This window comes from Canis lupus, assembly GCF_048164855.1.
Source record: "Canis lupus baileyi chromosome 16 unlocalized genomic scaffold, mCanLup2.hap1 SUPER_16_unloc_3, whole genome shotgun sequence".
Taxonomy (NCBI): Eukaryota; Metazoa; Chordata; class Mammalia; order Carnivora; family Canidae; genus Canis; species Canis lupus.
In genome coordinates this window covers 440,881-465,340 of record NW_027326430.1, presented here as the reverse complement: position 1 = coordinate 465,340, position 24,460 = coordinate 440,881, and the positions used below count along the sequence as shown (strand labels likewise).

At 39.3% G+C, this 24,460-nt stretch overlaps 1 long non-coding RNA gene and 1 pseudogene across 5 annotated transcripts in view; one reads left to right on the top strand and one right to left on the bottom strand.

The window, feature by feature from the left end:
- The window catches only part of LOC140629555 (uncharacterized), a 570,920-nt gene that overhangs the window by 459,199 nt on the left and 87,261 nt on the right, over nt 1-24,460 (bottom strand). The window lies entirely within an intron of this gene.
- On the top strand, nt 5,232-5,619 carry LOC140629570 (large ribosomal subunit protein eL22 pseudogene; annotated as a pseudogene).

Below are 24,460 nucleotides of genomic sequence, written 5' to 3'. Positions count from 1 at the left end.
CATGCAACATTGCAAATGTACACCATTTCAATCACCATTGCATTATACACTTTAAAATGGTTATGTGAATTTTATCTCAACTAGAAAATATGAGTGGACCCATTCTAGATCAGAATTATGTGTATATAATATATGCATATTTTTTCCTACTTTGGGTTGCATAAGCTTCTTTCACTCTTCTTCCTTACACGCCTTTCGTAGAATTTCTGACTAGAACTAGAAATGCAACTGGAGTCTCAAAAACACAATTTTCCTTCGCACAAAGCTAAATCTCATATGTGGATTCGATCTTCCATCTGATTCTAGAACACTTGGTAGAATGAAGCACTTTCAGCATGCTTTAAAATACCCTGATTTTTTTTTTTATTTTGAAGTGATTTCAGACATATCAAAAGGTTTCAAAACAGTGCAAAGGATTCTTGTACATTACTCACTTAGATTCCCTATATGTAAACATTCTTACGTAAAACAAAAAATGTAAAGCATGTTTTAGTGATAAAACAAATGGGTAAAATATGCATATGTATATACATTCATATACTGTCTATATATGCATAAAAAATATTTTTCATGTATCTATATTCAATATATATGGGTTTCATCTGCCCATATACGTATGCATGCATAAACATGTGCACTTATCTATTCCCATATATGTGTGTGGATATATGTATAACCATGGACATGTATATATGTGTATATGCATGTACACACGTCATATGTACATGCACATACACAAATATTTTTTTGAAAAAGATATGTTGCCTGTTGACTCATATACACTTTTATTTCCTAAAACCAAGGACGCTCTATTATATTGCTACAGTACAATTATTAAAATCAGGATATTAATATTAACTGTACTAAATACGGTCTATGGCTCTTTTCAAATTCCACTACTTGTACTAATAACATATTTTTAAGCAAAAGAAAAAACACAGAGCTGAAATATATGGAATAGATTGGAATGAAATGGGTAACTAGAAGTTTTTGAAGACCTTCCCTTATATCGAGCTCATTGTATTTTTAATCACCAATAAAATATATTATGCAGCATGCCAGGGGTGCATGAAGATTAAATTCGGGAATCAATTTCATTCAATTACCTAATCTCAAATATGGGTGCTTTTACACTGTGAAACTATTAATCACTCTTTTAAGAATAGAGGGAGGGCCAACCAAAAAAATCATAAGGGCCTGAATATCTTTCAGCCTAAAAGTGTTCTCTGTTTACTTTGTCTTTGATCATGAAAATCCACAGGCAGCCATAAAAATTTTACTGGAGCTATAATTATTTGAAACTTTAAGGGTGTCTCTAAAGTACTTTATAACAACCTCAAGTATCATAACTTGATATTATTTCTACTTTTCTACTTATAATGAAAACAAGAGTTGTGAGTCCTATTCATCATTTCCACATGAAAAAACAGTAGAAAAAATGGTGTGTTTATTCACCTAGAAAATGCCCAGCTGGGGTTTATTAACCACATTTTAGTTACTCATCTTTATGGCTCTCAAATAGAGATAAGATAAAATCACAAAGACCTCCAAGATGACAGGTTCAGCAAGGCCAGTGGATTTGAGGGAAGCTGGAGTATTCTGTGATTGCTTCATGGGCAACAACAAATTATCTATGTTCAAGGTATCTGTTTTCTGTAATTTTTAGTAAATTGAAACTAGAACCAATTTCATAGCATGATCCATGATCTAATTGGCATATCCTCTTAATAGTGAACTGTTGAGGATACCAGTCCTGCCAACTCAAGTTTAACATAAGCCCTATGTATTTAACATATAGATATTTATATAGATAGATAATGTATGTAATGTATATATGTTATATAGATATATAATGTATATACGTTGTATATATATTTCTTAAATAAGGCTTGCTCATTTTATCTATCTTCTACCTATCTATCTATCTATCTATCTATCATCTGTCTTTAAAAACAGTCTGCTCTAAGCAACTTTAATGTATCATACCCCTGTCGAGACAGGAACACAAAAGGGTATAAGGCATCTTTGGCCATAAGAAGCTCACAATCTAGTTGAGATCACTGACTTGTAAATCAGCATCAACAGTTCTCTAACATGTGTCTGAACTGAGTGCCATGAGATCATGAAGAATCTGGCCAAGATTCCTGGATTTATATGGGAAAGTTTCACAGAGGAAGTGACACCTGAGCTGTGAAATCTTGATGGCCAAACAGAAATTTGTCAGGAAAAAAAAGGTTGGGAAGGACATTTATATAGCTAAAGCTTAAGACATCTCTATATGTAATCGATATCTACTACATACAGATATACACATGTATACAGGTGTACACATATAGACATATACAGATACAGATATACACATATATACATACAAACATGTATATATGTACACATATGCATATAGAGCACATACACATATATCTAAGTGAGAGGTGACGGGGGCTAGTCATGAGGAGCTCATACATACATTTAGTATATTTATAATGTGCCATTAAATTTTATTTTAGAGGGTAGAGAAGACCTAAAAGGCTCAGGGTACAGGATAAGCGAAGTCAAGTCCAATTTCATGGCTTCTCCTGGAAAAACTTAAATAATGCCACATTCCCTTCTAAAGTGCACCTCCTGCATTGGTCGCTATGGTCTATCATGTCCTAACATCCTGGCCAAAGTTAATTATGACAGGAATATGCATCATACTCAACAAAAACCAATATATAAACAGAGGGTGTGCTATTAATTGGCCTAGCACAAGAGAACTGGCCTGTACCAGATGGGTTTGGATGAATCACCTTGCATCTCTCGGCTTCTTTTTCTCTGCTATCAGCATTTTACCTCCTCCTCTGTATAGCGTCTGGTCCTAGACGAAACACGACTGTGAAGCCAGTAGATGCAGAGTGAAGCCATGAGTCAAGGAGACCTTCTGAGTCAAGCTCTGACTTCATCTCGCATGCCTCTTTCCTCACTCAGTTGTCTGCAGCTGCATGGTACCAGGCCAGGCTCCTGCCTTCCCCAGGGACTCTGCACTTGCTCTTCCCACTGCCTGTGATGCTCCTTTCCCTGCACCGATCATGCCATCATTCTTTGTATTAGGTCTCTATGATAATGTCATCTTTTCGGGGTGAAAAGGGGGAAATTCTGGCCACCCATATCTAAAACCCTACCCTCCACACATTTCAAGCCCCCTTTGCTGGCTTCCTTATTTTCTCTTTGGTGCTTATCACTAGGGGACATACTAAGGCTCTCCCCTGCATCCGTCTTTTTTTTTTTTTCCTATTTTGTCTCCATCCTGCATTAGAGCACAGCCGCATGAGTGCAGAACCTTCTCTGATGTGCTCACTGCTCCATCCCTAGTGGTTAAGTCAGAGCCAGACACCCAAGGGCACTTGGACAAGTGATTCTTCATCCCCAACTCACCCTAGATCCATTTTCAGCCCTTTGTACTGTGATAAAGTCCTGGGTGCTTCCGCCAATGAGAGGCACTGTGATGATGGTGGAGTAAGGGAGGAGACAGGGGCTGTGGTATTCCTTCCTGCCCCATCACTGCCTCAGTCCTTCATCTCCAGCAGGAGCTGCGTCTCTCTACAACTAGAGAGCACCTGCCAGTACTCTGTTCCTCAGGTAAAAGCCATCTTTCCTACTTTCTTCCACTGTGGGGCTGTAATGACCACCTGCTGCTCCTAATCTCTGGGTTCTGCATCCTCTCTAGATTTCTACTTGTAACCCTGCCCACATACCATTAAGTTGACCCTTCATTAAAACCTCTTCATTTGTACCATCTGCAATGATCTCTTTTGCACCAGGACTCTGCTTGATAAAGAACTCAATAAAAACTTGTTGAAAGACTGTTGAATGAATGAGAAGCCTTGGCAACCCTTGAAAACTTGATGGATTGGCTTTGGCAGTAGAACTGCCATTGGGGAGATGTTATAGGAAAGAAGGTTACCAGTCAGCAGTGGGGAGATAACCCTGGAATGTCCAGCCAAGCCCTGAATGTGCATATGTAAAAGAGCTACTGGTGGAGGAGTAAAGGATTCAAACCACAAGCTACTTTTCTTCATTATGCTAATCATTGTGTCTAGTTATTTTGTATGTCAGCTGGATATTTTTGTGCTGATAAAATCTGGTGTTTGAAACATATCATAAGACTCATACAGTGGGGTGGCAGAGGGTGAGAGGCAATTAAATAATTGTTGGATTCCAATTTGCTGTTTGACCCATTTGCCTAACTTTTCTGAGTTTGGCTTGCTCATCTACAACATTAACAGAAACTTCATGGAGCATTTGTAAGTATAAAGATATGACATATAAAGTGCTTGTCACAGTGTGTGACGTAGTAGCTGCTCAACAAATGTTAGTTTCTCCTCCTTTTCTTCCTGGTTTCATTTCTTCTCTCTGTTGCCCTTCTCCTTATGGAACTACCTCAAACAAAATGGGATCAGAGAGATTTTATTCTGCTAAAACCTTTAAATTCCCTTGTTTGGGGGAAAAAAAAAGATCTGTGTAGTCATGTTTCCAATCAGGAAAAAGAAGAAATGTATTAGCTGGTGGACATTCAGACATCCAGGTGCAAGAGGTTACAAGAGAAAGACAAGTCCATGAAAAGATTGAATAGTCACCCTCCTGACATAAGGCCTCCAGAAAGGTCTGCCCCATGCTCTACAAGCAACTCACTATGCTTGATCGCTTGGCAAGTTAAGCAATATTCCACAAGCATTAGAGTTACATACCATTGGATCAAAACTGAGCCCATTTCAAGATACTGAACATGAGAAACTTGGCTGCTTTTCTTTGCCATAGGGGAAAACAGAGGGGCCTTCTTGGGAGATTACTGGTGTGAAATTCTTAGTTATAGCTTTAAAATTTACTACTTTACGCGCGTGTTAGAACAGATAGACATAGTTCCACTCCAACATATACCTTCCCCCTTGTCTTTTTTGTTTATAAAGGAAAGAGCATGTTAAGAAGGTAGGAGAGCATTAGGGGTTTTGCTTCCAAAAAATTTGACACACTATAGGATGGAATAACAGAACTGAATACGCTTTCAAACAAAATGCTGTGTTTAAGTACGTACACGTCCTGCAAGCCCGCTCCTGGACGACAGCAAACCCAAAATCCATGGACTTGTGTGTGCTGTGTTGATTTTCTTGTGCTCCTATATTCCTTTTGTGCCAAAGCAATGTGGACTCCTCCAACAAATTATAAAACTGCAGTGAATGCCCTTTCTGCCTCCGATGGCATCCATGAGGGAAAGGGGAGCAAAAAAAAAAAAAAAAAAAAGGAATGTTCTGAAGTTTACCCTTGACAGCACCCACTCTGTAGAAGATGGTATCATGGATGCTGCCAATTTAGCACAGTTTCTTCAAGAGAGAATCCAAGTGAAAGGCAAAGCTGGACATCTCGGTGGAAGGGTTGAAACCACTGAAAGGAGCCAAAGTAAGATTACTGTAACTTCTGAGTTGATCTTTTTCCCCCAGAAGGTCTTTGAAATTCCTCACCAAAAAATATCTGAAGAATAATCTACACGATCGGTTATGCACAGTTGCTAACAGCAAAGAGAGTCACGAGCTGTGTTACCTCCAGATTAACCAGGACGAGGAAGAGGAGGAAGATGAGAATTAAAACTCATTTTCAGGAATATTTTGTATGAGTTCTTGAATAAAACTCGGGACTGCTTTATCTATGTAGCAGCTGAATGAAGCTGAGATGACTGTAGAGATAAAACCAGTTCTGAACTTGAAGGCCACGAGGACAGCAATGAAATATTTCAATCCTTTTCAAAACAACACGACAAGAAATACAACTAGAACATTCAAACATCCCAGATCACAACCTTCCCTTGGGTTCTGCAGAAATGTTCACCCTGCTAACTCTGTGTTGGTTCTGTCTTTAATCATGGGCTATCGTTGTCAAGCATTCACACTGCAAGAGGTAGCGGAATATTCCTGAAATGCACACATGCATCACATTCCAGAACGAAAAATAGTACCATGAGAAACAAGAATAGAAAATTAAAATGCGCCATTTAAAAAATTCTGATAGGTATAAAAAGCAGATATATCGGTTCAGAGGACAAGTCATATGGATTAACACATGCTCTGACACATAGCATTGCTGGCAAATGAGGTAGCAGAGACGGAAATATTCCCTTATGTTGATAGATAGGTGCCAACTCTACTCTGAATAAGTGCCAGTGCCTTCTACGCACACATATCCACACAGGTGTTCCTTATGCCTTACCACTACGTTTAGTGTAAGATTTATATAGCTTATTGCAGAATAAAATTTACCTACTCAAGACAGTAAAAGTAAGGATTCTTTTTTTTAATTAATAAATTTATTTTGTATTGGTATTCAATTTGCCAACATATAGAATAACACCCAGTGCTCATCCCATCAAGTGCCCCCCTCAGTGCCCGTCACCCAGTCACCCCCACCCCCGGCCCTTCTCCCCTTCCACCACCCCTAGTTTGTTTCCCAGAGTTAGGAGTCTCTCATGTTCTGTCTCCCTTTCTGATATTTCCCACTCGTTTTCTCTCCTTTCCCCTTTATTCCCCTTCACTATTTTTTAATATTCCCCAAATGAATGAGACCATATAATGTTTGTCCTTCTCCGATTGACTTACTTCACTCAGCATAATACCCTCCAGTTCCATCCACGTCGAAGCAAATGGTGGGTATTTGTCGTTTCTAATGGCTGAGGAATATTCCATTGTATACATAGACCACAGCTTCTTTATCCATTCATCTTTCGATGGACAGAAAGTAAGGAGTCTTTAAGCAAAAGTTATGTACACTTGCCATTAAAACTGTACTCATTATATGACAAATGCTTGGTATCTCTTATGTGTTTTTTCTCTGACTGATAAAATGATGTCTAAGCTACATCCCTACCCTTACACAGAGGGAGTGGAGGAAAAATCCATTATCAAAGAACTTAATAGGTATTACATACAAAATAAAATTCACGGAGTCAAGAGACAAGAGGGATTGCTTCTTGTAATGGAGTGGGGGAGAGCGGAATGTTCCACGGAAGAATAAAATTTCATTAGAAATTTGGATGTTAAGTAGAATTTTGATGGGTGGAAATGAAAGTAAGGTGAAGGTAAGGGAGAGCTGCTCTAATAATAATAATAATAATAATAATAATAATAATAATAATATCATAATTAAAGCTCTAACGACCTGCATGGATTGTGACATATTGAGAAATATATTGCTTCAGAGGCTGGAATTGTGGGGTTCATACCTGCAGCATGGCCTAGCTTGTCCTGACTTGCACAAGAATAGGACTTGGGCATGAAAAGCCTGGTGCCTGAGCCAGTGCTCTTAATTCTGATACTTTCTGGCCTCCCTCAGTGGTGCAAGGACTCGGCCCAGACTTCCAAGTGCCATCTACATTTGTCCCAGACATTCTCCCTTGACAGCCAGACAATCACTTCAGCTAACAATGTTGCCCCTTCCTGAGCTCTTTTTCCATAGAAGCATGAGTCAAGCACTGTGTTTAAATAAGAGTCCCTTTACTGAGATCTTCTGGTGAGTATCCATATTCAGTTTAACTTTAAATTTTGGGTAAGCCCACCTACAGACACTTTTCCCAAAACTCCCTGTCATGAATCATCTCTAAAGTCCACAGATTTGTCCATTTAGCAAAATATCACAGTGTTCCTCTATGCCTGTGTAGCAGATCCGTCCACGTTCTGCTCACATCCCAAGGTCCTTATTATTTCAATGCACACTATCAGCTTCCAACGACCAAATCCTGCTTTCATTCTTTTCTTTCTTTTTTTTTTTTTTTCATTCTGCCTATGGGCCTTTCTCTTGCAGCTGGAGTATGTTTTGCTGCCCAACTGGTAGGAGTAATTGACTCTAATTATCACAAAGAACTAATGTCATAGGACGGAATCAAGAATAACGTGTGGAATTACCCCAGGGAACTGAGTGCTTCCTTGTGCTTCTATACCTAGGGATGAGACTAAGTGTGTGACAATGGCAGCCTGGTAGGATCCTGGTAACCCAGGGTTCTGCTATTTAGGGAAGAAGTTCTGAGGTTCTACTGAGTCTCAGTACATTTCCAGTGGAAATGTAGGGCCACAATGAGGAATATATGAAATGTGTGGGAGAGAAGGAAGAAAATGAATGTCAAGTGCAGCCTTGAGACCAACCGGAGCTGACTGTGGCTTATCCTGCCACCCCTCCTGCTTGAAGTAATGTATTTAATTATTTAATAAATCGCACCTGGCCACCACCTTGAAGCATTGACACAAGACAGGATGAAGCTGATGTGGCACACCAGTGACAAGACTGGTGCAAGGGTCAGCCTGTGGTAGACTGTCCCGGTGCCCACCAACATCTCACACTTTCCACTTCCGTGCACCTGCCAGCACCTGCGCTTCTCTGTCCAAAGGCTCTCTGTCACTTCTGGAGGGTGCCTCACTGCCAGCAGGGCAAACTGGAGTTGTCAGAGTGTTTAAAAACAAAATTGAGTGGAGTATGACCTCACTCTTATAGGATGACTCTAAGTCATCTGCTCTCCACTGATCCCTAATTCCTCTCTGTGAGTTAATCTCCATTTATCCACAGTTGTAACTGGCTTGGTAACACACTCTTTCTTGGCTGGCGTTCCCTTCTTTGTCTATCTTCTTCAATCTCCTATGGGTATTTTCTGTCGTCCCTCAAATAAAATACTTTCACTCAAATCCTTGACTTAAGTTCTGCTTCTGGGGATTCCCAACTAAGGCAGTCTGGTACTTGTCATTTAGTCATACTGTTGGCTGTTCCCCAGGAAATGGAGGAGATTTTGAGTTCAGATCAACAAGCCTCCCAGACACTGTGGACAGGAAGATAGAAGGCTCATAATTTCACTGGCAGGAATTCCCTCCTCTACTCCATTTCAAGGCCACCTGTAAAGTGGGCTGCAATGCTATGGCAGGTGATTTCTGGCTACTCCTGGCATAACCTAGATCCTTCTGAAAAATAATAGACTATGAAAAATAGTCATGCTACTCTCAAGAGATAGCATCACAGTTCATGGGACAGTGAGACAGAGACCATAATTATTTTTCCTTTCTTAGACTTGTTTTTCAGACATTGACTAGGTCACTGACTGTCTTCCTTAAAAGCTCTCAGAACAGGGCACCTGGGTGGATCAGTGGTTGAGCATCTGCCTTTGGCTCAGATCGTGATCCCAGGGTCCCAGGATCGAGTCCCACATCAGGCTCCCTGTAGGGAGCCTGCTTCTCCCTCTGCCTGTGTCTCTGTCTCTTCTCTCTCTCTCTCTCTCTCTCTCTCTCTCTGTCTCTCATGAATAAATAAATAAATAAAATATTTTTTTAAAAATCTCACAAAACAGTTCTATGACATCCCTTATGTGTAACCTCTTTCTTTTTTTTTTTTAAACATTTTTATTTATTTATGACAGTCACAGAGAGAGAGAGAGGCAGGGACATAGGCAGAGGGAGAAACAGGCTCCATGCACCGAGAGCCCGACGTGGGATTCGATCCCGGGTTTCCAGGACCGCACCCTGGGCCAAAGGCAGGCGCCAAACCGCTGCGCCACCCAGGGATCCCTGTGTAACCTCTTTCTTAAGGCACTTTGAATGTATCAATATAGAAATCAGATCAACCAACTCTATCAGTAGATTCAGCTTACCTCATATGCCTAAAATTTAAGCCACCTATTTTAGACCTTGAATCTTAGGCTTAAGATTAACTGCCAAGTGTAGATACCTGACCCAAATAGGACAAATCTAATTCTCTCTTCCATAAATTCTGAGTTGGGATTGACAAAAACTAGTTAACTGAAATGGGAAGCTTGCATGAAAAGCCCTTATTTAATTATATCCAGAGTTTAAAAAAGAAAGATGAATACTAGGAAACTGAGAAGGAGAAGAATAAAGCCCACCTACAAGAGAAAGTAGAGATGGCGCAACTAGATATTTGGAGAAAGTCATCTTATTTCTAACAGCTCCTTAGTGCAGGCTTCCAAGCTTTTATGTGGTCCTGATATATTTCTTCTCTGGGATCTCTAGATCCCACTGTACCTTAGAACAATTTTCTCCCTTTAGCCTTAAGTTAACTTGAGGGATTTTCAGTTATTCAAAACCAAAAGAATCTTGGTTAAAATAAGCACACTTGACTCTGAGTTCAGGGAGAAGAGGGACCATCACTTTCTTGGTTTTCAGTGTCTCTAACTCAGTACTTGGCACATAGTAGACCTTCACTGAGTGCTGGTCAGAAGAAAAATGAATAAAAAATATTAGTAAACTTCTACAGAAATATCAAGAAGCATGGATATGTTTCACAATGAGAAAAGCCTTTCCACCAATGGGAAGCCACTGACCAGTGTTCGTCCATGTACAGGGCTGGAATGCTCATGCCTTGCGTTTATTTTAATCAGTAATTGCCCACTCATTTAATCCATCTGAAAAACAGTCTTAACCACCACTCAAATTATTGGTGTGTGTTTCTTCAGGATATGTAGTAAGGTATTAATTCACCTTGAAACATTTAGGCATCTTTATCACTCTCAGATGTCCAAAGTGTCAGAGCAGAGGAGAGGTATGAAGGGGAGTTTAGATTGGTTAAACCAGTGAAATGAGGTCTCAATCTTTGGCAAATCCAACACTTCATCAAACCCAATAGGAAGAGTGAAGTGTTACGCGCTGTTGTTTCTTGAGATGTGCATTAAGGAAAGACTAAATTTAGCAAATGCTAAAGTCCCTCTTGTAATGTTTTATGATTGTTATAGTATTTGGTAACTTCTGTTCCCCTCTGGCTGTGATGTGAGAGGCTCCCCTCCACCACGTCACCCCCATGACAGCAATCTCTAGTTGTAAAATGGTAAGACCGTCAGCCAGCAATAATTTGCAATCTAAACAGACTTGACGCTCCCTGACATTTATTGAAACCTCAGACCCCGTGCACTGGTTTCAGTTTTCCTCCCTTTGCTCTGTTTTTACAGACAGACAAGTGCTTAGATTTAGCTTTAATAATGAGGAGAAATTTCTTCTTGGCCTACTCTTGCTTGTGTTGGCTGCACTGGGGCTTGCAACAGACGGGTGGTTGGAGTTAATTACACTAAATGGTGAGAACATTATTTGACCCCACTGGTTCAGCCCCAGAGGCTGTGTGCCTCCTCACAGACATAGGCAGATGGAATGCTTCACAGGCTGGGCAGAGGGCAGGAGCCACTTAGAGAGAGCTCTCTGCTTAAGACCAGACATGGGGTTTCACTTCTTAACATAGCTCGGAACTCCAGGCTCTTTTGTAAGTATAAGCCAGTGATGCTCAAAGGAATGCAGGGTGACATCAGGGAAACATGATGTCACATACTCTAGCCAGTGGAGTCGCTCTCAAGGAGAGCAGCCATCTTCATGATGGTACACCTCATTCTTTTTCACAAAAGACGATGGAGGACTTCAGCACAAACTTGACTCCACCAAGCCAAAAGGAAAGCTGCTGTCACATATGTCATTGTAGGAGATCTGGTGACATATTTCAAGTATATTCGAGAGCCCGCGATAGCTGCATATTCAGCTCAGTGCATAACACTTAGTCCTTGTGACTGTTCTTGTCATTGTTATTTCTAATCGTGATGATGACAATGATAACAGTATACTCAAGTTCTTGTCCTAAGGCTAATTTGTCATTTGTGACTCTCAAGAAGAAAAATGAACCAATACATCCAGGTGTAGTGAAGGCTCCTTCATAGTTTGTTGAGCCTCCGTGACGCAGCTTCAGGTGTATGAAAAGTGTAACGACGCCAGAGAGACAATATTACATTGTTGACCTAATAGTGACGAGAAGATTTTTTGTTCCAGATTCGTGCTTTCCTCTTGCATGTGAATTCTATGTAAATCATTCAAAAGCTCTTGGAAGTCTGTAAGCAGTAACAGCTTACCTGATGTGTCTGGAGATATTGATTCCGTAAAACAGCATTGTACAACACCATGCTTTTAAAAGCCTGCCAGGATCGCTGCTTTAAGTTTTACCATCAAATAATCTCTGGTCTATGACACAGTTTATGAAACCCACCAGGAGAACATGTAGGGAAGAGAGGAGTAGTATCTGCAGAGATGTTTCCCACTCGTATCCAACAGGAAGTGATCCAAACAACTCTTGATCCTATTCCATACCACCGACAGCCTCCTCTTCTGCACCATGATGGCTACCACCTCTCCCCTTTTTGTCCAAGGTCAAAAATGACTAGTGATAAGAGAATCAATATTATACCCCAGCACACTAAGAGTTTCGTGGTCATGTATCAGTTAGGCTAGGAGTGGGTTTTAATTTTTAGGTAAGAGCCCTCTTTCGGTAACTGTCCCGACTGCATCCCCTTCAAAGCAGCTGGATTCAGGTTCAGGGATCATAGTCCACCACCTTCATCCCACTCAATTAGTGTATACTTGATCATCATTACATTATAAGCAAGTACGCGTAGTTGGTATAACTCATCTCCTCCCAAGTCTAACCTACTCAAAACACAGTGATGTTGTTAGTCAGCAGCATCTTTCTCACAGAGGTGACACATGATCACAAGTGTAATGTCCATGTCTGGAATAAGATAGGATACAGAAATTACCCTGTGGTGCTAGACCTTGTCAAATAATGACCACAATTCATAAAGGAGTTTGTTTTGCAAAATGTTTATACGAGACAAGTGTACAGTGCTTATTTTCCCCAGTAAAAGATAGTTATGAGTGGTGGGGTGTGCTGTTAGAGTACAGAAACTGTAAGGTTCAAGAGCTTAAATGTTGTTATATCACACCCAACTAAATGTAATTAAGGAGTAAATGTGGGCTATAGGCTTAAATAAAAGAGCTGATGTATTTTTTTTTCCTATGGAGAAAAGGCATTTATTAGGGTGACTGCTTTCAGAGCTAAAACGGTGGTAACTATATTACAGAGTCCATGAGATAGGATCAAGGCATAAAGGGAAATCCAGGACTGAACAGTATGTAAGAGGCAAGTTTAGGCACCAAAAAGACAAGAGCAAGATAATTAAAAATAAATGTCATTTTAAGCCCAAGAATAAGGATTTCAGGAAAAAGTGGGAGACCACTGCTTTCTACAGTAATTGTTTCTTAACCACACACACACACACACACACACACACACATTCATATACATATACACACAGTGAAGAGAGCATTAGTGCAGACATGATAAGAAAATCTTACCGAAGACTCCAGAGTAAATCTAAATAGTCAAAATTGTGTTGCTGTTTGCTTCATTTTTGTTTGTGGGCATCTTGTTTCTTTCCAAAGGATTGCAGAGGAGACTCTCAGTAAAGGAGGAAGTGTGACAAAGGTTCAAGCATAAAACATCTCAACCCATTCAGAAAACACAAGTGGCTGGAACCCACGGTGCAGGGCTGAGGGCAAGCCAGAGCCACATCAGAGAGACATGAGGGCCATTCTGAGAATTTGGCATTGGTCTTATATGCAGCAAGGTGGCATTGAGGGGTTTACTGAGGAGCATAGCATGGTCAGATTGGTATTTAGAGAGGTCACAAGAGCCAGGTTACAAAGGACAGATGAATGGTTAAGCTGGAATCACAGAGACCAGCCAGTGAGAAGGGAGTCTACAGAGCATTGAACGGGGTTGAAACGAAGACATTAGTAGTGGAAAAGCACAGCCACTTGGAAAGTTGATAGGTTACATTTGTGGAAAAATCATGGTAGACTAAGAAACAGAAAGCCTATCATGATTTAGAGGGTTCTGATTTGAGTCAGGAGCTGCTGGAGATAAGAAATAGAAAGGAAGGAATAGATCCTAAGGAAAAAAAGATCTCAGTTCAGATTTGAATATCAAAAGTTTGAAATTCTTATGGGCACCTAAGCTCAGGTATCACCTATCTAATAAATATCAAAGCCAGGATTCAACCTCAGTTCTGTTGGGCTCTATGCTCTTCTCATAGACCTCCTATCTCCCTAGAGAGCTAACTAGGAAATGAAATGTAATAAGTTCATTATGAAACAGGGTGTGAGATATGCGCAGAGGCAAGAGTTGATTCAATATATTCATGGAGGCAAGCTATTATCTATCAATTTATCTATCTTTTTTCTTTGAAGAGCCTTTCATATTACAGAAATAACTACTTGTGAGGTCACATCTTCACAAGTGATGTCCAATCAAGGAGGACTAATTTAGACTCTTTGCCATGTGTTGGAATCTTATCTTCTCTTTCTTCACCCAGGACACAGTTGAGTGCAAAAAGCTCTGGACAGAGACTCCTGAGGGTCATACTGATGAGAATGATGTTACTAAAAGTCAATGAAGGGCAGCCCTGATGGCTGAGCGGGTTAGCACCACCTGCAGCCCAGGGTGTGATCCTGGGGACCCGGGATCGAGTCCCACATCGGGCTCCCTGCATGGAGCATGCTTCTCCCTCTGCCTGTGTCTCTGCCTCTCTCTCTCTCTCTCTGTATCTCTCATGAGTAAATAAATAAAATCTTTAAAAAAAAAAAAAGTCAATGAAAATGGAAGGATTGACCAGATTCAAGTATTTATCCCTCTGGCAGAACTCTATTCTTAATACTCTCTTATTTTCAAGCAAGTGGATTTTCTCCTTTAAAAAAATGATCTGTCGTAATGCAAAATTTCTTATCTTTTCAAAGATAAGATTTAATGAAGACAAAAGACTGTAACACTGGGGATTTAAATGAGATTTAAAGATTTAATTGAGGATACAGATTTCCATATCAGAGGAGAGATATTAGTTAGAATTTTAAGGAGCAAAATAGGCTGAAAGATTTATGATAGCACTTAGAAACAAAAGCCTGCCGACTGCATGCCCAAGCATGACCAAAGAGCAGGTAATAACAGATCTCATTAGACACTGTTTATTTAATTTAGCATTATCTGTCAGAGATGTTTTACCTGCTGGGTAGAGCTGATTTTTTTTTTTTTTTTTTAGTTTAAATAATGCCCAAATACACAGGAATATGTTTGTGATAACAGAGGGCTACAAATGCAAATTCAGAAAGTCACCAAATCATCCCAACTCAGTGTAGTGTTCTGGAGCTATAGTTGTAGCAGTTCCTTTCTTCCATAAGAGCTAGGAAACAACTCATACCTACTAGCTCAACTCTTTTCCTACTAGAAAAGAAATCTACCATGAAGACGGTAAGCCTCCCCATTATTTTTGTTTGTATTTGTTTTCTTTTTCCCTTTCTATTGCTACCATGCACACACACACACACACACACACACACACACACACACTCTGTCTTTCCTCTTCCTCCTCCCTCTTCCTTTTCTTTAATGTGAAGTATCTACAGCTTTTATTTGAAAGAAACATAGTACATTCAAATGTAACTTAAATCAAAAAATATTCACGCAGAAGACCCCAGTTCTCATTTACTTTTCATTCTGTCTTTAAGCTTTGCAGGTACAGATGGTATTTCATTTGAGCTTTGCATCTTCATTAAAAAATTTCTGAGCCCCTCCTATGGGCCACACACTGAGCTCCAAGAATAAAGGTGTCACCTCACTTTGCCTGGTCTCCTGGAGGCATACAGTGGCTCCTGAGGGCAGCTCTGTCCCTTTCCTGGAGTGAGATCAGCCTCAGCTCCCCAGCTCAGACTTGAGCCTGTCTTCCTTCCTCAATAACAACAGTGTCATGAGCCTAGTGGCTCTGTTGGGCCCTGGCAGTGGGCCCCTGTGAGATGCTAGGGCTAGAGAAGGGTGGGTGCCTAGGATGTCTCTGTGCTTGGTGTCTAGCTGGAGGCCACTCCCTCTCCTTCATGACAGGCAAATGTCATTTCCCCAGCTTTATTCCAGGAGGAAGCTCTGAGCTGGGTCTCATTCCTGGCCTCTGACAACTCAGAGCTGTACCAGGTGATCAAGGAGTAAAAGCATGTGATTCTAGAGCTGCCTGAGAACTCAGAGAAGCAAAAGGTCACAGCCTCTGGCTAAAGCTCCAGGAGCTGAACGTGGGTGTTGGCCTACCCTATAATGGAGGCTGCTAGTGCAGAGCAAGAACATAGAAGTCTGGAGGTGGTGGGGGAGGGGGAGCAGCGCTGACTCTCTCCCCTTCAAGGGGCTGGGAGACTGATGTAGAAAGCTACCCAGAAATGCGGGGACAGAGTTGAGTCCTCACCCTACCTGTGGACTATTTCTCTCTTCTTTCTCCTTCCATCCCCGCCACCACCTCCTTCTTCCTCTTCTTTTAGTGTCTAATGTGTTAAAGAACACTATGCATATATTTGGGATTAAAGCAACTTCTGGGTAAAACTGTACAGAACAAGATACACCAATATTAACGATTTCGCATAGAAATAAATATCCTTGAATATTCAGGTGCGAAAAATAAAAGACGTTTGTGGAGAGACTACATCTCACACATGCTCACTTAATTATCTGCTTATGTCACTTCCATCTTCATTCAAAACAGCTTATAAAATATGGTCACATTACTGAGGTTTATATATATTTAAAATACGATTAATAACTCATTATTCAATAGGATAATGAATTTAAGTTTCATGTAGCTATCAGCTTTTATTAAGCATTTTTAAAGCTAAGATTATCAGGGAAATAAATTAAATTTTCCTCTGTGGTTTTGACATTATCTCCAATACAAATATGGAGGTAATATTATTGAGCTGAAAAAGCTATTCTCTGATGAAAACTTCTGAGCACGATGCTAATAGATTGATAGTATTTCTGAAAACCTTTATGAATGAAGAGAATAATCTGCAATAATCCATTCTGACAATACGGTCTAAAATCTTCTTGTTAAAAATTACTTCAAGGGTCAAGTAGCAAATGGAGAACCAAACTTTAGGAGAAAGTTGTCATTGAAGCATGGAAGGTAATCAGGACAGCCTTGGAGATGTTTAGACCACCTAGAAAAGATCCCTAGTTGGACCCTTATTGAACACTAGCACTCTCGTTGATGCTTAAAATATTTGAAACAATCACTTATACTTGGAGATGAGATAGTAAGATTTTTAATTCTCCACTATTTTCTGGGAACTTTTAGCCAAAGATGTATACATCTCCTTTTTCTTCAAAGTCTTTCTCTTCCCAACTTCATGATGTCCTTTGATGCCACCATCCTTCCAGTCATATAGAACTTCATATAGAAATGAAACTTTGGGGATCCCTGGGCGGTGCAGCGGTTTAGCGCCTGCCTTTGGCCCAGGGCACGATCCTGGAGACCCGGGATCGAATCCCACGTCAGGCTCCCGGTGTATGGAGCCTGCTTCTCCCTCTGCCTGTGTCTCTGCCTCTCTCTTTCTCTGTGTGTGACTATCAAGAAAGAAAGAAATGAAACTTCACTCTTGTTTTTGACTCTGCCTCTGTGCCATCCTCTATGTTTTGTCAAACTCTAGGGTGGGTCTTTGCTAGCAGCTCTGAATTAAAAGAAGTGTTGGCAAACATTTTTTGATAAAGTACCAAATAGTACATACTTTGCTCTTTGTGGCCATACAGTCTCTGTCACAACGCTCAACCCTGCGACTATCACACAAAAGTAGCCACAAACAATATATAAATGAATGAATGTGGCTGTGTTCCAATAAAACTTTATTACAAAATCAGGAAACAGGCAGATTTGGTCCAAGGGACCATACTTTGCCAATTACTGAGCTAAAGTGTGTGTTCCATTTTCCACATCTACTGTTATATATTTACCAAACTCTCACTACTTCTCACTTATATCACTCTGCTCTTTTATCCACTTGCATTTCCTGTGTCTCCCCAACCAAAGTTTCCTTGTGTTGTCATAGCAATCTTCTCTAAATATAACTCTCTCATCTTGTTCCCCATAGAGAAAACTCATCTGTGAGCCTCAATTATCTTTAAAACTAAGTTTTATAGTCTTTGCAGAATAAAGTCCCACCTAGTTTCATATTTCACCCTGATACTTAAGGGTGATAACACCTCTCCTTCACATAGCCCTGATCCTTCCCACTATTCTTTTACTTTCTCTTATGCTTAGGATAGTTTTCTTTCTACTTGTCCTTTCTACTTGTTCTACTTGTCTTGTCTACTTTTTACTTGTCCAAATCCTACCTGGATTTGTAATTCAAGGTCTTTACTCCCTTATTAACTATGCCATGACCTACCCCTTTGTATGGTCTACAGGCAAGAGATAAAATTCTGTGTATATAGAGGACCACCACGAGAAACAAATTGAGATTTAAAAAGAGCCAGAAGCGGGGGCGGGGGGGGGCGGGGGGCAGTCGGAAGCCTGGATGGCTCAGTCTGTTAAACATCTGACTCTCGATTTTGGCTCAGGTCATGATCCCAGGATCATGAGGTCTAGCCCCAGGTCAGGCTCTGTGCTGGATGTAGAGCCTGCATAAGATTCTGTCTCTCCTTCTCCCACTACCTCTGCCCTGTCCCTACCACCTGTTCACACCAGTGGCAGAATTTTAGAAATTAATTATGCTAAGGGGACTGGAGGGGAGGGTAAGAGACAAAGAGCACTAGGAAAGACAGAGGGAGAATCAGGAAACACTGCATGGTAAATTAACATGTAGATGAATCATCATGTTTAACATCCAAGTATCCTTTCATTGAATGCATTGTAACACACTTAATTTAAAATATCCTAATATTAACAATTCAAGTTGTTTTGTATTTTTTTTTACTATTGTAAACAACAATGTGAATAAGAAGTCTATTTATTTGTTTAACAAATATCTGAATAATTGCTTGGTAACTGCCATGTGTCTGGCAATGTACAGTCATCTAGGTAAGTGAACAGTTCTTAATAATCTGTTATCCTGGAAATAACCCCTGAAGATGGGCTTTCCCTCTAATACCTGAAGTTATAGTAACAATGGGAACATTTTACCACAGGATTGACTCATGCTTAGGAACTCAAGGGTAAGAACACTGACAGACCTGTCCTGTGGGAAAGTGAGAATACCTAGTTGAGAATATGACCCAGAAGATGATAATCTTATTATGTTAATCTTTTGGTTTTAGATGCTCCAAGGCAGAATCAAAGAATCATATATATATATATGATGTACTCAGTATATTTGTAGGATATAAGATAGCATCGTCTAGATCACAGGGAAAAATCCCACTCCGCAGCTCTTTAAATGCTTCAGGATATGAAACAGGCCTTATTTGCAAATGGAGACTGTCAATTTATCTTGAAAACACATCCATGACTCAATTTCCCTGATGTTACACAATGTATAGTGCCAGTGATGAAGGAGAGCTTTGGACTTGAGAATCTTTCCAGGAATAGAAGAGAGTTTATTACATTAAAGAGAGAAAATGAATTGATATAGGCAAATGAAAGTCTACTGTGAGTAGGCACAGAGAGAAATTCATTGATTAGAAATTATAAATCCATAAAATTGGCAGCAAAGGGGTTTTATAAATGGGAAAATGTATTGATTTCTCCTTGGTGGCTACATTTACCATCTCTTCTAGATTTTTTAGATGTAGACTTTGGTTGCAAATGGAGAGCCATGAAGGCAGAAATCTTCAGCTGTCTAAAAATTTTGAGTAGATTCAATAAACTTAAATGTTAAGTCCTTAATCCAGTTACCTCAACTGTCACTAGAAGAAAAGAAATGCATAAAAGGACTTCTGTGGAAATTCATTTATTTTAGCTGAAGATAGCCTGATGTTTAGAATGAGGACAAAAATAAATGCTGGCTTACTATGACAACAGATAAACTTCAGATATTACAACCTCTAATATCTAACAAGGCAAAACATTATTTCAATGAGTGGAGATGGTCAGGGACAAGAATCATGCAGACTGTGGCTAGGTCATAGGGCCTTGTCCAGCTGAAGGGCTAGCATCTCCTCAGTCCCAGCAGATTGCTACCATGCAAAACTGCAGAATCAGTGTGATAGATCAGATGCTTGAAGGAAACTTGGATCTCCAGATGCATATATCTGAGAGAAAGTTTGTCAGCTATAAAATATGTTGGTAGCTTTTTTGCTGGTGATGGAGTTGCTCCCATTAGCCCAATGGCTCCAACTGTCATTGATAACTTATTTGTATTTGGGAAAATACAATATTTGCCTAAATCTCAATATTTATATTGATTTTTAAAAAGTAGGGATATAGGAAAACTTCTGAAACCTCATGGAACTGCAATAGTTACCTGAATGAGAATTCCATGTATATTAGTCACCTCAGGCTGCCATTACAAAATGCCATAGCATGAGCAGTTTGAACAACAGAAACTTATTTTCTCATAGTTCTAAAGGCTAGAAGTCTGAGCTCAGGGTGCCAGCATGGTTGGTTCTGGTGAGAGTGCTCTTCCTACTTTACAGATGGTTGCCTTCTGATAGTGCACTTACATGGCCTTTCCTTGGTAGGTGCGGTTGAGGAAAATCTCTCTCTTCTTCTTTTCCTAAGGCCACCCATCCTACTGTTTTAGCACTCTACCCTTATGATATCATTTAACCTTAATTATCTCCTAAAAGCCCCATCTTCAATTGCAGTCACATTAGGGGTTAGAACTTCAACATATGAATTTGATCAAGACACCACTGAGTCCATTGCATCATGTAAGTTCCAAAGACTCACTGGGCTTGCTTCAATTTGTGAGTGCTTTCAATCCTGATATATATATGAGTCACAGAGATGTCAAAGAATTCAGATAAAGGAGTGTGTTCACCAAAAAAATATGCAAAATAGGCCATTCTCCATTTATTAATGGATGCCTGAGGTCGTTCAACTTCCCCACGCAGAAAAACAAAAAGATAAGATTGGGAAAAATATTAAAAATCAACCTTTTCAGAGCACTGGAAAACACCCAAAGGCAAGCAAGAACTTGAGGAGTACTTGCTCATGAAAAACTTACCTTGCATTGTGAGAAAAAACAATGAGCTTTTAGGCTTCTTGCCTAGAGGATTTCTCTGTTCCCAAGTTCCAACAGTAAAAATTCTACTGGTCAGAAGTGGTGAACTCGGTTTTGGGTAGGTGGTAAAGCAAGTAGAAATTTAATGAGGAGATTTTGGAAGCAAGAGAACCATAGAAAGGCTGATATAATTCACTCTCTGGCTGACTGCTAAACTGCATATGCATGTGGAAGACACTAGACAATCTGGCAGAAATCAAAAGCCTAGGGAGACTTGTAAACTTGTTACGCATTTGAATGTATTCTTCAACCCCCACACACAGCTTGGGTGGCAAAAGGTGGAAATCTTGGCAGCTTGAGGAGTTTGAGTATAGCCTCTACACAAACTATTGGCTGACCACTCAAGTGAATAGATGTAGGGGAAACTCCTAGAAAATTAAGGATAAAAAACAAAAACCAAATAGCATAGCCTTTAGCAGTTGCACACCACAAGGAAAACAGATCTTTCACCTCATATCCGTGCATGTTAATAGTTTACTAAAACATAAAAATAAACTCTTACAAGGAAAAATAGAACCCAGAATCATTATAATGCCTTATCTAAAATATCTACTTTTGGGATGCCTGGGTGGCTCAGCTGTTGAGCATCTGCCTTCGGCTCACGGCATGATCCTGGGGGGTCCCAGGATCGAGTTCCAAATCGGGCTCCCTGCATGGAGGCTGCTTCTTCCTCTGCCTATGTCTCTGCCTCTCTCTCTCTCTCTCTCTCTGTGTGTGTCTCTCATGAATAAATAAATAAAATCTTTTAAAAAATAAAAAAAAATGCCTACTTTTAAAGCAAAAATTACGAGGCCCAACCTTTGGGGAGGAGTGGAGGAAAGGGATATTTGTTCACTGTTGGTGGTTATATGAAATGGTGGAGCAACTATGGAAAACTGTATGGAACTTCCTCAAAAAATTAAAATAGAACCACTGTATGATCCAACAATTTCACTTCTGGGTATATATTCAACAGAAATGAAAATAAGATAGCAAAGAGATATCTGCACCCTCATGTTCATCACAGTATTATTCAGCATGGCCAAGCATGGAAACAACCTAAGTGTCTGTCAACAAATGAGCGAATAAAGAAGATACGGTGTATGTGTGTGTTTGTGTGTGTGTACACATGTGTATGTATGGAATATTATTCAGCCATGAGAAAGATGAAAACCTTGTCATTTTCAAAAATATGGATGGAATTTGAAGGCATTATGCTGAGTGAAATAAGCCAGACAGAGAAAGATAAATACTGCACAATATCATGTGTATATAGAATCTACAGAAAAAGACAAACTCACAGAAACAGAAAGTAGAAAAGTGGTTGCCAGGGCTGAGAGATGGGAAAATAGTGGGATTTTTGTAAAAGGGTATAAACTTTCAGCTATAAGGTAAAGAAGGCCTTAGGATCTAATGAAAAACATGGTGTCTGTAGTTGATCAAACTGTACTGTATAACTGAAATTTGCTAAGAGAGAACTTAAATGTTCTCACCAAAAAAAAAAAAAAAAAAGGTTAATTGAAACTTATGCCTAATGGCTCAGATGTTGGATTTAGCAAAAACTTCAAAGCAGTTATTAGAAATATGTTCCAAGAATTAAACAAAAATATACTAAGAAAAAGTGAACAAGTAGAAACACCCAAGAGAGAAGTGGAAATTATTAATAGAAAAGGATCCATAAAAATCCCAGAAGAGAACATAGATATCGACAATAGCAACATTTTTCTAGCTATGTATCCTAAGGCAAGGGAAACAAAATAAAAAATAAACTATTAGAACTATTAGGACTACATCAAAATAAAAAGCTTTTGCACAGTGAAGGAAACCATCAACAAAACAAACAAAAAAAGGCAGCCTACTAAATGGGAGAAGATATTTGCAAATGATATATCCAATAAGGGGTTAATATCCAAAATATAAATAATTTATACAACTCGACACCAAACAGCAACAACAATAAAAAAAACAACACCAAAAAAAAAATCCAAAACCAGTCTGTTGAAAAAATGGGCAGAGGAACTGAATAGACATGTTTCCAAAGAAGACACAGATGGGCAATCAGCACATGAAAAGATACTCAACACCACTAATCATCAGGGAAATGCAAATCGAAACCAAAATGAGATATCACTTTATATATGTAAGAATACTCAAAATCGGAAAGACAAGAAATAACAAGTGTTGGCAATGATGTGGAAAAAAAGGAACCCTTGTACTTTCCACTGGTAGAAATGTGTATCAGTACAGCCACTGTGGAAAACAATAAGGTGTTTCCTCAGATAATTAAAAATATAAATACAGTATGATCCAATAATTCTACTACTGGGTATTTACTCCCCCAAAAAACCTCTTAAAACATTAACTTGAAAAAATATATGTACCCTTATGTTTATTGCAGCTTTATTTATAATAGCCAAGATATGGAAGTAACCTAAGTGTCCATCAATAGAAAAATGAATAAAGAAGATGTTATTCTATATATACATATATATGTGTGTGTGTATATATATATATATATATATATATATATATATATATATACACAGACTAAAAAATTACACAGACATAAAAAAGGATGAGATAGTGCCACTTGCAACAATATGGATGGACTTGGAAGGTATTATGCCAAGTGAAATCAGTTAGACTGAGAAAGACAAATGCAGTATGATTTTATTCATATGTGGAGTCCAGGAAACCAAATGGATAAACAAAGAGCAGAATCAGACCTATACACAGAGAACAAACTGATGGTTGCCAGGAAGGAGGGAGATAGAAGGATGGGCAAAATGGGTGAAGGGGAGAGGGAGAGACTGGCTTTCAGCTATGGAATGAATAAGTCATGGTATTATAATGGCCTTGCATGGTGATAGAGGGTAGCTACACTTGTGGTGAGCAAAGTAAAACACATAAACTTGTCAAATCACTATGTTGTACACCTGAAATCAGGATAACATTGTGTGCTAACTATCTTCAAATAAAACAATTTTTAAAAAGGGTAAAATGGCAATTCTAGAGCTTAAAAATGCAATAGCTAAAAATTTAAAACTAACTAGATAGGCTAACCAGCATCTTTGAGATGCCATAAGAAAAAATCCACTAACTTGGAAAACAAACCAGTAGAAATTATCAAATTAGAAGAACAGAGACCAAAACTTGAAGAAAACTGTACAGACCTTGGAAATTTATGAGACTTTGTCAAGTATTCCAATACATATGCAACTAGGGGAGTCATAAGGAGAGAAGGAGAGAAGAAAGGAGGAAGAAGAGATACTGAAGGAAATAATGACTGAGAAATCTTCCCAAATTTGGTGAAAACTATGATCCTTCATATCCAAGCTTGACAGACCCAACCAGGAAAACATAAAGGAAACCACATGAAGTCACATTACAGTCAAACTGCTGAAAGGCAAAGAAAAAGGATATCTTGAGAGCAACTAGAGGAAAATAATTTATGGAAGAAAATGGTAAGATTGATGAGTGGTGGGTTTTTGTTTTTTTTTTTAGCAGAATCAGTGAGGTCTAGAAACATTGGAATGACACAAGTATTAGAAGACAAAAACCAAAAGTGTTGACCAATAATTTCATATTCAACAGAACTAGTCTTCAAAAATAAAGGTAAGATAAAGGCATGT